We start from the raw sequence: 12,176 nt of genomic DNA, 5'->3' as shown, positions 1-12,176 counted from the left end.
TTTATTAATAAAATAAAAAACAAAAAAAATGACATGGAAGTAGCTAAGTTAGCACCTGGTTGTGCACAGTGTCAAATGACCAATCACCTCCTAATTGTGAGCAGAATCCTTGGCAGCGGTACACTACACTAGCAAGCTTCAGAATGTGTGTGTGACATTGAGCTGTGAGTTCCCTGTGTGCACCAGGTCAAGATCTACTGTTTGCTGCTTCTGTTCAAATAGAAATTGGTTGACTTGTAGAAATGCCCTAGTAATACAAAATATTGGCTTAGTCCACAGAAGATTATTGTTTGGTAAGAGCATTTCCTAGGAATCGCGGGAATAATATTGTATTTGTTAGTTTTATTGGAAAAGGAGTTAAAGCAGTCTTATACTGTTTAACTGACATTTGTGTGTGTGTGAATGTGCATGCTTATTTTTTTCATATTAGATATGGGGCATGCTTTATCCAATGTGATGTTCTAATTTATATAACCATCATTAAATTTTAAAAATAGTTTTGGCATCACATATTTAGTTTTGAGGCATATTATTTGGAAACATTAATTTTCATCTATTTTTATTGTTCAGAGAATTCTGTATGCACAACAATTTTGAGGGACATTTTATTTCCTAGTTTTATTTTCAGCAGGTGGTTAATGGCTTTTGACCTGATGTAGCAGCATACAAAACTGAATGTCAGATAGAATAAATATTTTTTTAACAGCTGAACTTTCATTTCCTACAATGAAACTCAGTAATTCTTTTTTGAGATTGTCATGCATATCAAGTAGGCATTGATAGAAGTATGTCTGTTGGTTAGAAGAGAAAAGAAAACCAGCATTATAGAATTTGGAAAATATAAATATATTTAGCTTGCAAATGCAAGTATTTCAACTAAAAACTAGATATAACAAAGTTCAGATATTGGCCTTTCACTTTCACATATATTGGACCCTTATTTAAAAAAACTTATCTTAATTCACTTTTCCTTTTAGTAATTTTTGTTTTCTCTGAAACTTATGCAGCATGTTTATACAAAATTAAAAATTTTCCATGCTAAATAGTACAGTGAAATATAAAAAGTACAGACAGACTGTGCAGGTCCCTAAGATGAACAATTTTCAATCAACATCATTCTTTGTTTTACACTAAGTATTGGCACAAGTTTTAAAATGTGTGTTCAATTGGCCTTATACCCGATACAAAACACACTCTGAAACTGAGTTAAATTTTTGAAGATATCGAAGCACAAAGTATTTTGTGATGTGGGTGATTTTGAGAAAATGACTTTGAAAACAGTTAATATTTCCTGTCCTGATCAAAAAATTCGGTACAAGGGGCAGCTGGCCAATATATAGTATGGTATGGGAGGAATACTGTTTGGGCGCTTTTGTATTTAGGGCTCATTTCCTGGGGCTGCATTACAGTTTTACTTATTCCCTTTAGTAATAACTGATTTTCAAGATGCAACATAAATCTATTAGATTTTAAAACTTGTATTATATATGGTTTTTCTTTAAATTTAGGTACTAAAAATTCTCACATATCAAAGTAGCTTGTGATTCTCATTTGTGGGTAGAGAGTTAATCATCTTTCAATAATGCTTTGAAGATAGCTTCCTTTTTTCACCCTCTTCTTATCCCAGCATGGGTTCCTGAATAAAACTAAGCACTCGGATAGGTATTGCTGTCGTTGCCCATGGGTCTGATTAATCAAAATATCAAATCCTGCTTAGTTTGCTAGTTCACATCACTGTATCTTTGGCATTCCTTTTCCTGCTATGAAGCTGCATCGCAGAAATAGTGTGATTAAAGAAAAAAGCTTGAAGGTGGAGGAAAAGGATAATTTAATTCAGAGTTAAATGTATTTTGTATTTTTGCCTGTGTTGTGGTTTGGCTGTTCTAAGAGAGTTCTTACTTCTCCTTGCCTTCTTAAGCTTAAAATTAAAGTTCTTGTTTCTTGGGACTAAATTCATTAAAAAAAAAAATCTTAAAAAAATTCTAGAATGAGTCCAGGCATATAAAACTGCTGTTTCAGGCATTGAAGAAATAATAACAGCAGTGGCAGTGGCTAAATAAACATGTGTTATTTTAAAATCAGCTCTGTACAAAATTATTGTCTAAAGGATAGGGTAGTGGTGAAGGATAGTAAGTGATTGTTAAGTTAACTCAGATTCCTGGCAAAATCAAGTCAACTTAACGACGATATAGTATAATCCTTAAATCAAAAAGAATTTAGCATTTTAACAGATAGGAAGCTTTCCAATAATATCAGCACATAGAATACATATGCCTGGATGTTTGGTGTGTGTATTTTTTTTAAACGAGATGTGTGAATTTAGAAGCCAGAGTACATACTGGGAATAGAATGCTGATTGTACAAGACATTTCATACTGGAGCCAAATGTCCCAGGCTCAGCTGGAAAGACTGCCCCAGATGCAGTTGGGGGGATATAAATATGGAGCTTATCTGACAAGTGTACATGTGCATAGATTTCACTGGTTAGGAGCATTGTCTCAAGAGTCAGGGACACCCGGATATGGTTCTCAACTGTTGGCAATTAAATTATTCATTGTCCACAAATTGTCTCAAATTGCTTGACTTTGATATAGGGACAGTAACAGCATTTAATCCATATTGCCACTCTGAGTGGCAATAAGTACCAAAATTCAGAAAAAGTAAGTAAAATTGGAACAGAATAAAAACTGTCAATTTCTGAATCCTTTCTCATTTCTACATTTAGTGTCTAATGTACATACCCACCTCTGAGTCCGGCTCTGCAGGAGTCTGTGCCCAGTGGGGAATGTGTACATTCTCCATGAACTAATTTACAATGGTCCTAACCCCCCCTCCCTCTTCTTTCTGTTTGCTGACTGTCTCTGGTGCGAATGTCACAGTTCACATTCTTGAAAAGGGGAAACATGGAGATTGGTTGTTCCTAACTGCTGTGCAGAAGAAGTGTGGAGTGCAGACATCTGTGTTAAGTGGGTGACGTCTAAGTTTATATTCCCAGCTTTTCCCTCTGTCCATTTATGTTCTCTTTCGCAGTGGCTTCCTCCCCATCTTGTCAGTTCGTGTGCCAGGTTATGCTCCCTGAGCACCGCCCGAGAGCCAGGTCCAGCCTCTGTTTCCTTTCAGCATGAGAAATTCGTTTCTGCATTTGCACCTTGCTTCTGCCTGAGATTTCTGCCTGCAAGGCCCCGTGTTTCATTGTCTGCATCTTGCTCTTTCTCCTTCAGATGCTTTCTCATCTGAGACCGGGGTTTTTCCCTGACAGTTGGATCTAAGTCATTCCCCCCTGACAGCCAACCTCTAAATCTCATTTTCCTGTCATGCATTTCTCTGGAACCCTTTTCCTTCTGTAAACAAATCGTATTATTTATATAACAGATTGTTATTTTTATCTCCCAGCCCAGGACGGATGTTCCTGGAGAGCGGTGGCCTTTACTGAGGCGTGTTCAATTCTGGATTGTCAGGCCTGACCCAGCGCCAGAGTCACAGAAATGTGCTGAGGCCCCGAAGGGGGTGTGAATGTCCTTTCTTTACTTTTACCAGTTATAAAAGTGGGGTGCAGAGGGTAGGGCAGCATGCCCCAGGTCACTGGGGTTGGCCATAATTACACTGGAATATAAAGCCAAGGTAGTGGCTGGAGAAATGATGCCTCCCTTCCCACAGCAAAGGTCAGGGACGTTGGTGGGAGGGAGAGGGTTCTGGCAAGTTCTGGGACTCAGAGTCCTGGGCTGTAGTTCCTGTTTGTTCAGCGTTGCCAGACCAGGTCTGCCTAATCACTTTATACCCCAGTCTCCTTGACTTCTCTTCCCTTTTCCTTTTAATTCAGTGCCCAAGACATGCATGATTAATATTTTACAAGAACACATCCAGTCCCTTATTGCTCGGGAGAAAGAGGAGGATTTCAAAGAAACTCCCAAAGGGCTAGATTTCATGGTTTGCAACACAGATGGAATTTTCCACTGGGTGCAGGTCCCGCATTTGACATACGCACTGTTTTCTGCACACGTGTAACTGTGTAACTGGAGGACAGTTCTTATGGAGGAGGAGGTACAGCTTTGACTCTCCCCTTGTGAGTTTGTTTTAGTAACATGATGGCTTGGTCCTAGACGAGTCAAGTTTTACGTCTGTACTTTTGCTCAACGCCGCCCCCCCACCGCCCCACTGCCTTATAAAATGTGGTGTTGAAACAGTGCTGTTTAGATTGTTTTAACGAGACAGCACAGAATCAAACAAGGAGTCTTGTAATGTAGGTCATTAAAATGTGGAAATGTCTTTCAGCATTTTTTAAGGGGAGAGAAATAGAATAAAGAAAAAATGAAAGCCAGAGAAATCGATTAAAATGGTATAATCTGCTGCATAATAAATCACATAGCAGATTACACAGTGAGCTCACACCATGCTTTTTAGTTCAGGGAAGTTGCGTGCATTGCTGTGTTTAACCTGTTAGAAGCCAGGGCCGTCGCTGGGGAACCTGCCCTAATCAGTGACGCGGAAGACTCTTGGCACTGAGCAGCTCTCTGTCTTGGTTGATTAATTTTAACCCAAACCCACACAACCCTGCCTGGATACGCCTGGTCGGCCCCTTGCACAAAAGGAGTTTCTGCACGGGCCTCATGATCGATATTGTACCTTGGAGCTCTGATGGTTGTCTTAGGCAGAAGGGTCATCTCGAATCTTTCTCCTTCTCCTTTTCCTTTTACCCCAGGACAGTATCTTCCCTTCAATTTATATAAATGGGCTACATTTTCCTTAAAGTTCTTTATTTGTCTCTTCAAGTCAAGGTGTTTTTAAAATTCCATTGAGAGAGAGCAAAAGAGAATTTGTCTCAAACTGACTTCTTTAGGAAGAAAAAAAAGATGCATTAGCACTTACCCCAGAGCTTCTTCTAAGGAATCAGAATCAGAATTAAGATCATGAAACGTTGAACTAAGTGTTTGGTATTCTAGTAACCAAAATTATGATTCTTTTGACTTTTAGATTCAGACCATTGAGGACCCTATGCTCCTTCTGTTTGGGGGGATTGATTAACTTTGGGAGGAGTTCAGAGGAGTTCACAGGTAGTTTAAGGATCTTATCCTAGGTTTTTAAGTGAAATCAAGTTGAAGTGATTTATAGATAAAAAAATTGAATTTCATTCCATTCAATGAGAAAAGTAACTGATTTGTTGGGTCACACTAATGGGCTTAGAAGACAGATAAACCTGTGTGGGACTATTGAAAGAATTGCCATTATAGGATGCTGTTATAACACATGGAGTTTTACACTGAAAGAAGACCACTCCCTATAGTTTAAATACATAAATTAGTTTAAATACACACACACCTGAGACTTTCACTTAATCATTCAAACTCTCAATGGCTCTTAACCAATTTCTTCTTCCTCATGTCTCAATTACAGCACAGTTGCAGAATATCAATGAAACCCTTGAAAGGAGGTGGTTTTAATAGGATTCTTTGATGTTTTGCCCTTTGTTATCATAACTGCTGTTTTTACCGAGTGCTTGTGACAGACCAGTCTTTCCTGATCCTCCTTGCCTTATCACTGCAGCATGAGGTCCTTCTATTCTCTTGAGCTCCTATGCAGAGCAAGGTCAGGGACTTTTCCCCGGGAACTGGTTGCAGGGAGGAGTGCTCCTGGAGGTGGTTGGTAGGGACAGGGAAGACAAAGGGGTAAATATAAAATGTTATTTTGTGCATAGTAAAGAAAAAGTAAGGTCACCTTAGCACCTGTTGTTCACAGACAGCTCATAAATTGACTGCAAGGGAATGTCAGAGCATCTTCTTTGTGACCTCTGGAAATAGCAGGTACCCAGCTGAGGATCTTTGTGATGTGAGAAGTCATGGCATCTTTACATTTTGTTTCTAAAACTGAAATTATAATATCTACACTAATTTGTTTGAAATAGCGGAATTTCAAACACATCTAATTATAATCCTGTTGCTCATCGATTTGTTCGAGCGTGCACCAGTAATGTCTCTCATTGAGAGACTTATTATTACTATTTTTGGCATATCCAATATGCACGGGTAGCCTGCCAGGCTCTGCTGTGCGGGCTCCATACTCTCGGTAGCTTGCCGGGCTCTCCGAGAGGAGCGGAGGAATCAACATGGGTTGGCCACGTGAAAGGCGAAAGCCCAACCGCTGTGCTATCGCTCCAGCCCCTAATTATAATATCCACACTAATTTGTTTAAAATAGTAAGTGAAATCTCAAATATTAATCTCAAACATTTGGAAAATTAAGGAAATTGGAGGCCATTTTAGTTTATTTATTTAATATGTCGACCAAGTGAATGCGAAAGGCAAGGCATGGTGCTCTACTATCCCAGAGAAGTAGAGACTTTGTCAGTACCCCTGAAATGATCACAGAGAGAAGGCAAATAAGATAACAGGTTAATAACGAAGCAGTCGGATTCTTGTGTATGTTTGTGTGGTGCCAGACCTATAAAGTTTCAGGGCCTCAGACCTATAAAGTTTGAGTTTTGCCGTTGAACTAACTGTAACTCTGAGTCTCGAATGTTTTAAGTGCATTTCAAAGATAGAGAATGCTCTGGAAGTACTCAGGAGGAACCAATTCCTGACTGAGAGATAGATGGTCTGGGAGGATACTAGAGGAAATGGCGAGGAAGGGTGGGATTCCAGGAGGAATTAAGAGCTGAGGCCTGGAGGTAGGATGACACAGGGACCTGATTAATGGGCTAATGTCTAACTGGCCACAGCTCCAAGTCTGTTGAGGTCAGCAAAGATGGGTCTGAATTGGAGCTGTGAGGTTTGCATTTGATGTAGTATTTCATCCACAGGAGATGCCTCCTAAGATTCTGGGCTTCTGTGCTAACCAGGTTCAAGGCAATACTTATGAAGGGCCATCAATGAAAAGTTGATGTCTAGGATGACTGAAGAAGTGAGTGAAGTCAGAGTATGTGAGATGGTTGATTGAGAAGCTGTAAGCTGGAGGGACAGCCGTGAGGCTGGAAGGAAGACAAGACAGTGAAGGTTGGTCACTGGACTGAAGGGTGTTGACACATGAGAACTCTGTAACCATTAGTTCTTGGGATAATTTTCCTCATATCTGTGTTTCCTTGGTTCAGCTGGTGCAATAAAACCTATCACTCTCACTCTCACTCTCACTATCATCCCATTGATCGTTGATTTTCTCGAGCGGTCTCAGTAACATCTCTATTCATCCTAGCCCTGAGATTTTAGAAGCTTCTCTTTACTCCTCCTTCCAAACGGTGCCACATTAGAGGCTTTTTCAGGGTCAGGAGAATGAGACCCATCATTGTTACTGTATTTGGCATATGTAAACGCCATGGGGAGCTTGCCAGGCTCTCTCCCATGTGGGCAGGAAACTCTCGGTAGCTTGCCAGGTTCTCTGAGAGGGAGAACTAGGCTATAAAATGTTGCTTCGCGGCCGTGCGCTTCTGAGAGCTTGGTTTTATAGTCTCTGGATGTTGGCCATTGATGGGGTTACACGGTGCTGAGGGCAGTTTGTGGGTGTGACTGCCTAGCTACTGGAAAATGGGGGATCTGGGCGGAAGAGGCCCAGTCCCAATATGAGCAGGCTTGGAGATCTCAGCCCCGGGTCTTGCACACCTGGGTTCCACTGCTGGTTCCTTCATGTGTGAGGCTCGTCCAAGCATGTGAAGAGTGGCCTTGAGCATGGCTGTGGCTGGGGCCCCTCGGAGGGGGCAGGTTGAGTCTCTCTCCTTGCCCTGAGCAGAGCCCTGGCAGCTGAGGACCTCCGTAACCCAGCCACAGCCATGCAATAAAACCTAGAATTCAATAATCAAATTCTATTTACCTTTGTCATTTTTTTTAAACTACTGTCATGCTTAACTGGAGTTAGGAAGAGTGTTGTATCAAGACCAGACAAACCAAGAAAATTACTCATCTGGGCTAAGAGGAAGTTCAGCATTAATTCAAGGCAAAACTTATTTAGTATTGAAGGTTTTTGCTTTATTATCAGGGAAGTGATTATTTAGGAGTCAGAGGCAGCCTGAGCTCTATAGTAGATTGGTGAGAACCTGAGACATCCTGACGCAAGTATTGCTTCAGAAATGGCTCTTGTACCTTCTTTTGTTTCTGAATTGGTGTAGCCCAATATGAGTTTAGTTTAAGGCACAAGTTAGACTCAGGGTTTTGTTGAACCTCAGACTTTGGTTATAAGGATTGTGGCAGTTTTCTGGGAGTTAGATGAAGTTCATAATACTTTGACAGCTGAGGGATGATATTGCTTGAGAAATATGCTCGCTCTCTCTCTTCTCTCTCTCTCCCTCTCTTTCTCTCTCTCTATCTCTTTTTTTATGCCAGGAAAATTTCATAGTTTGATTTTCTTCAGCTGGAGAAATGATAAGTTTCGTTTAAATGTCGGTGAAGCCTTAGAATCTGCAGGGAAATAAGTGACATTTTTCTTTTTTATTTTGGGATAGAGTATACAGAGTTACCTGGCAAACATATGTAAGCACCCGATGGGATGGGTATGTGTGGGACAGATTTTGCTGTCCCCAGCTCTGTGTTGTGACCCACTCTGGCCTCTCTGCACTGTCCTGGGCAGCCAGAGGAATGTAGATAGGAACTTTTGTGTGAAGCCATCAATTCAATACAGAGTTTAAGATTTCCTCTAAGAATGCATCGAGAATATACTGATGAAAAAACACTCGCAAAGGGGCCGGGGAAAGATGGCTTTGGGACTTACAGATGTACGACAGGGTAAATGTGAGGTTTGGAAATTTATCTTTCTGGCCCCAGGGCCTGATACCCTGGGCAGGAGAGGAATTAGTATTGTGCTAGAGGAAATAGAATATTCGTGATAACCTAACACAGTGCTTTCTGGTAGACCTAGAAGAAAATAAACCTAGCATGAGTGGGTAGCGACCAGGTGATGAAGCCTATCTCTCCAAAGCAGACATTTGCACATACTCTGACCTTCTGACACTGTTTCTTAATTATTATTAATTTTTCACTTTTTTGGCAATACCCGCAATGCTCAGGGATTACTCCTGGCTTTGCTCTCAGGAATTACTCTTGTCAGTGCTTGGGGGACCATATAGAGTAGCCTGGGTTGAATCCAGGTTAGCCGGTTCAAGGCAATGACCTACCTACAGTACCTGTTCCAGGCAATAAAAAACCCTTTTTAAAAAAAAAGTCTTAATAAATTAGATTTACTGTTGGCCTGTTCCTTTATTATGGTCATTTCTCTGAAAAAGTCAATATACCTTCTGCTTCTGTATGTGTACATGTGCATTTGTGTGTGTATGTTGTCTAGATAACTTTTATTTGCCTTTCCCTTTTAATTCATTTGCTTTTTCTTTTCTAATTGTTTAGACAGGTGAGTCATCTGCCTTCTCAGATTTGTTTAAAGCAACTTTGAACTAGTCTTGCCACTACATTAGGCTTTGTCCCCAGAAGTCAGTGCTTCCTGTGAGAACAAGGAAACCAGAACCTCAAGTTTATAACACATTTACAGTAATTTATATATTTTTAAAGTATAGAAGTAGTTGTATCCACAATTTAAACACTTTGACAAATTTAAAAGTATGCAATTTAGGAGTTGGAGGAATCTCTTCATTTTGAAAAGCAACTTCTAGAAATAATCATTTGTCACATTTGGGTGTGTATCTGCTTCTGGATATTTTTTGAGCATAATCAGGTTAAAAGTTACATTGAAATTTTGAATTTTATGTGTGCACCCATATATATATATTTATATATATTTTTACTTATATGATAAAATGTGCATATTTTACTTCTTAATCCCAGGACTTCAAGGAGAATATGAGAAAGGATAGAAGTAATTCCACTTTGTTGGAAAACCTTTCCATTAAGCTACAGAAAACTGAATTATTTATGTTTATGTGAGGACTGCTTCTTTTATTCAGAATTCTCCCTAACCTCCTCAGTAGTGAAAAACATAGCTTGTCAATTAGGTTAACATGCTCTGTATTTTTCAAGATTGTAAACTGGAGCTGTTATATTCTCTTTTGCTATTTTTGTAACCAGTATTATTGCCATATATTTATGTGCTATTTACTCACAAGGGAAACATTTAAAGGCGGGCTTAGCTTCATCTAAATTGAAATAGAGATAATAATAGTTTCTTTGAAATAGCTTAGATCTAAGTATACAATACAGAATGACAACCTTCATTTTTTATTGTTATGAATATCTTAGAGGATCTGCCAAGTTGCTTGCTTATCTTTACAAATTACAGTATTTGCACTAGAAAAATTAGACAATGGTATTGTTTAAAAACATGTCAATCCAATATTCATGTAGGAGAAAACAATAGTTTTCATAGTACAGCATGATAAATTATATACTTATTAAAGTGCTGCATCTGATCAAATAAGCGTGGTATGTCATTATAGACTCAGTTTGATGTTGAAACATTGTTATTTCAAGAAATTACTTTAAATGGGTTGGTTTTAAGAGTCCCTGTATTCTTGTGAACTGCAAACAGATTCGGGGAAGGCAAATACTCTAAAGTAAGGCTTAAATTATGTGAAGATTTGGGGGGAGGTGGCTATAAATAGAAGTGATTGTCTGGAAGAGAGTTAAATTAAGAATGTGTGACATCGAGACAGCATATTTTATCTGATTTTATCTGGGTGTCATAATTAGGCATTTCGCTGGAGGTGTTTTCTGGATAAGTGATGCATTGGCAAGGTTTCAGTGAAATAAATGGAATGGGCAGCTGCCGCCTTCTGGAGAAGTAAATAGAGAGAATCAGTGTTCATTGCTATCAGTATGCTGACCTCCTAAGACACAGATGTTCACCTCTTTTCAAAGGGAATCAAGTACTCACCCTTAAGGAAAAGAATGTTTGCAATGCAACCATATTAATGCTCATTAAGTGAGAAAACCATCGATGAATACTGATACTATTGCTACCTGGGAACATTAGTTATTGACCTGTGACTTTGTCAGGCTGCAGCTGAGAGAGGAATATTGCTAATGGAATCAGGTGATGACATTTGTCATTTAAAAGTCACATCACAATAAATAGATTCAGAATTCATTGAGTCCTCTTGCTCTGTGTCACACTCACTGCTTCTGTGACAACCTTCATTTCCTACTTAGCAAATCCAAGCCTGGTAGCTCCAGCCCCAGGAAGTTGTTAAAGCAATTAAAGGCGCCTGTCTCCCGGCACATTGCTTGGTTACCATAGTATCCTCTGCCTTCAGATCTCTTCTGATGATGTCAGTATGCATACAGGGGTTGTTCAGAGCATCTACGTGGGGATGAGTCACTCCGAAATAAAGCTCTTCCGTCTTTGCTGGGTTTCCAGGACCAACTCAGATGTCTCTGGCTATGGAAGGTAAGTGCCTTATTTCACGTACCAGGGATCGAACGTCTCCATTATTTGGTTGCAGGTGTATGAATGATTTCTTACATACCCTACTGGCTGAAATCCTAGTGTTTGGGATGTTTCAGAAAATTCTCTAGAACAGATTTATAGTTTGTTTTTGGAGAGTGCGTGTGTGTGTGTGTGTGTGCGTGTGTGTGTGTGTGTGCGTGTGTGTGTGTGTGTGTGTGTATGTTTATAAAAATAACTGTGTCTGCTCAGTGTTCGTCTTGCTCCTTTCCCTGGAAGCAGCAGCAGCATACACAGTAAGCTTTTCATTTCAAACACTTTGTGATACGTGAAATCCTTTCAAATATGTTGACTGTAACCACAGGGCAAATGGGGATTCTTTTCATGCATGCGTGCTATGTAATTTTTAGTTGAAACTTTGTGTTTTATCCAGCTGAAATGATATTAATATTCAAAAATGACTACAATAATAGAGGAAGATGTTATTAGAAAGGGGGAGGCTGAGAATTTACTTCTTAGAGAAATGAAAACTTACATTGTTGGACAAAGACCTATTGGCATCAACACAAAGTTTAAATGTATTGATAGATATCATTTCTTACTTAATTTTATAGTCTTCATACTTTTTGGGCTGTATCAGAATTTGATGGTAAACATAATGCTCCTGTTATTGTGAATAATGACATTAATGCGTGGTGAAAGTTTTCTTTTAATACACTTAGATGTTTTTAAAGGGTGTGAGCCAGCAAAGTTGAGCTTAATGAAAATACCAGTGATGCATTAACATTAACATTAACATCCAGGAAGAGGGTCATGAATGATTATTCCCCACGAAAGGATTCCTTTGCCACTTCTGCTTTGCTATTATGG

The 12,176-nt window shown here is 39.5% G+C and overlaps 1 protein-coding gene across 9 annotated transcripts in view; it reads left to right on the top strand.

Moving 5' to 3' along the window:
• The window catches only part of PAM (peptidylglycine alpha-amidating monooxygenase), a 297,725-nt gene that overhangs the window by 48,665 nt on the left and 236,884 nt on the right, over positions 1–12,176 (top strand). For 8 of the 9 annotated variants that reach the window (XM_055143866.1, XM_055143857.1, XM_055143854.1 and 5 more), the window contains exon 1: positions 11,152–11,309. The exons of the other annotated variant lie outside the window; for it this stretch is intronic. The gene's annotated coding sequence lies outside the window, so the exon portion shown is untranslated. Of the gene's footprint in view, positions 1–11,151; positions 11,310–12,176 lie in introns of those variants that run through there. 9 annotated transcript variants of the gene reach the window in all.

Source organism: Sorex araneus, chromosome 1, assembly GCF_027595985.1.
Source record: "Sorex araneus isolate mSorAra2 chromosome 1, mSorAra2.pri, whole genome shotgun sequence".
Lineage (NCBI taxonomy): Eukaryota > Metazoa > Chordata > Mammalia > Eulipotyphla > Soricidae > Sorex > Sorex araneus.
This window is presented reverse-complemented; position numbering and strand designations above follow the sequence as displayed.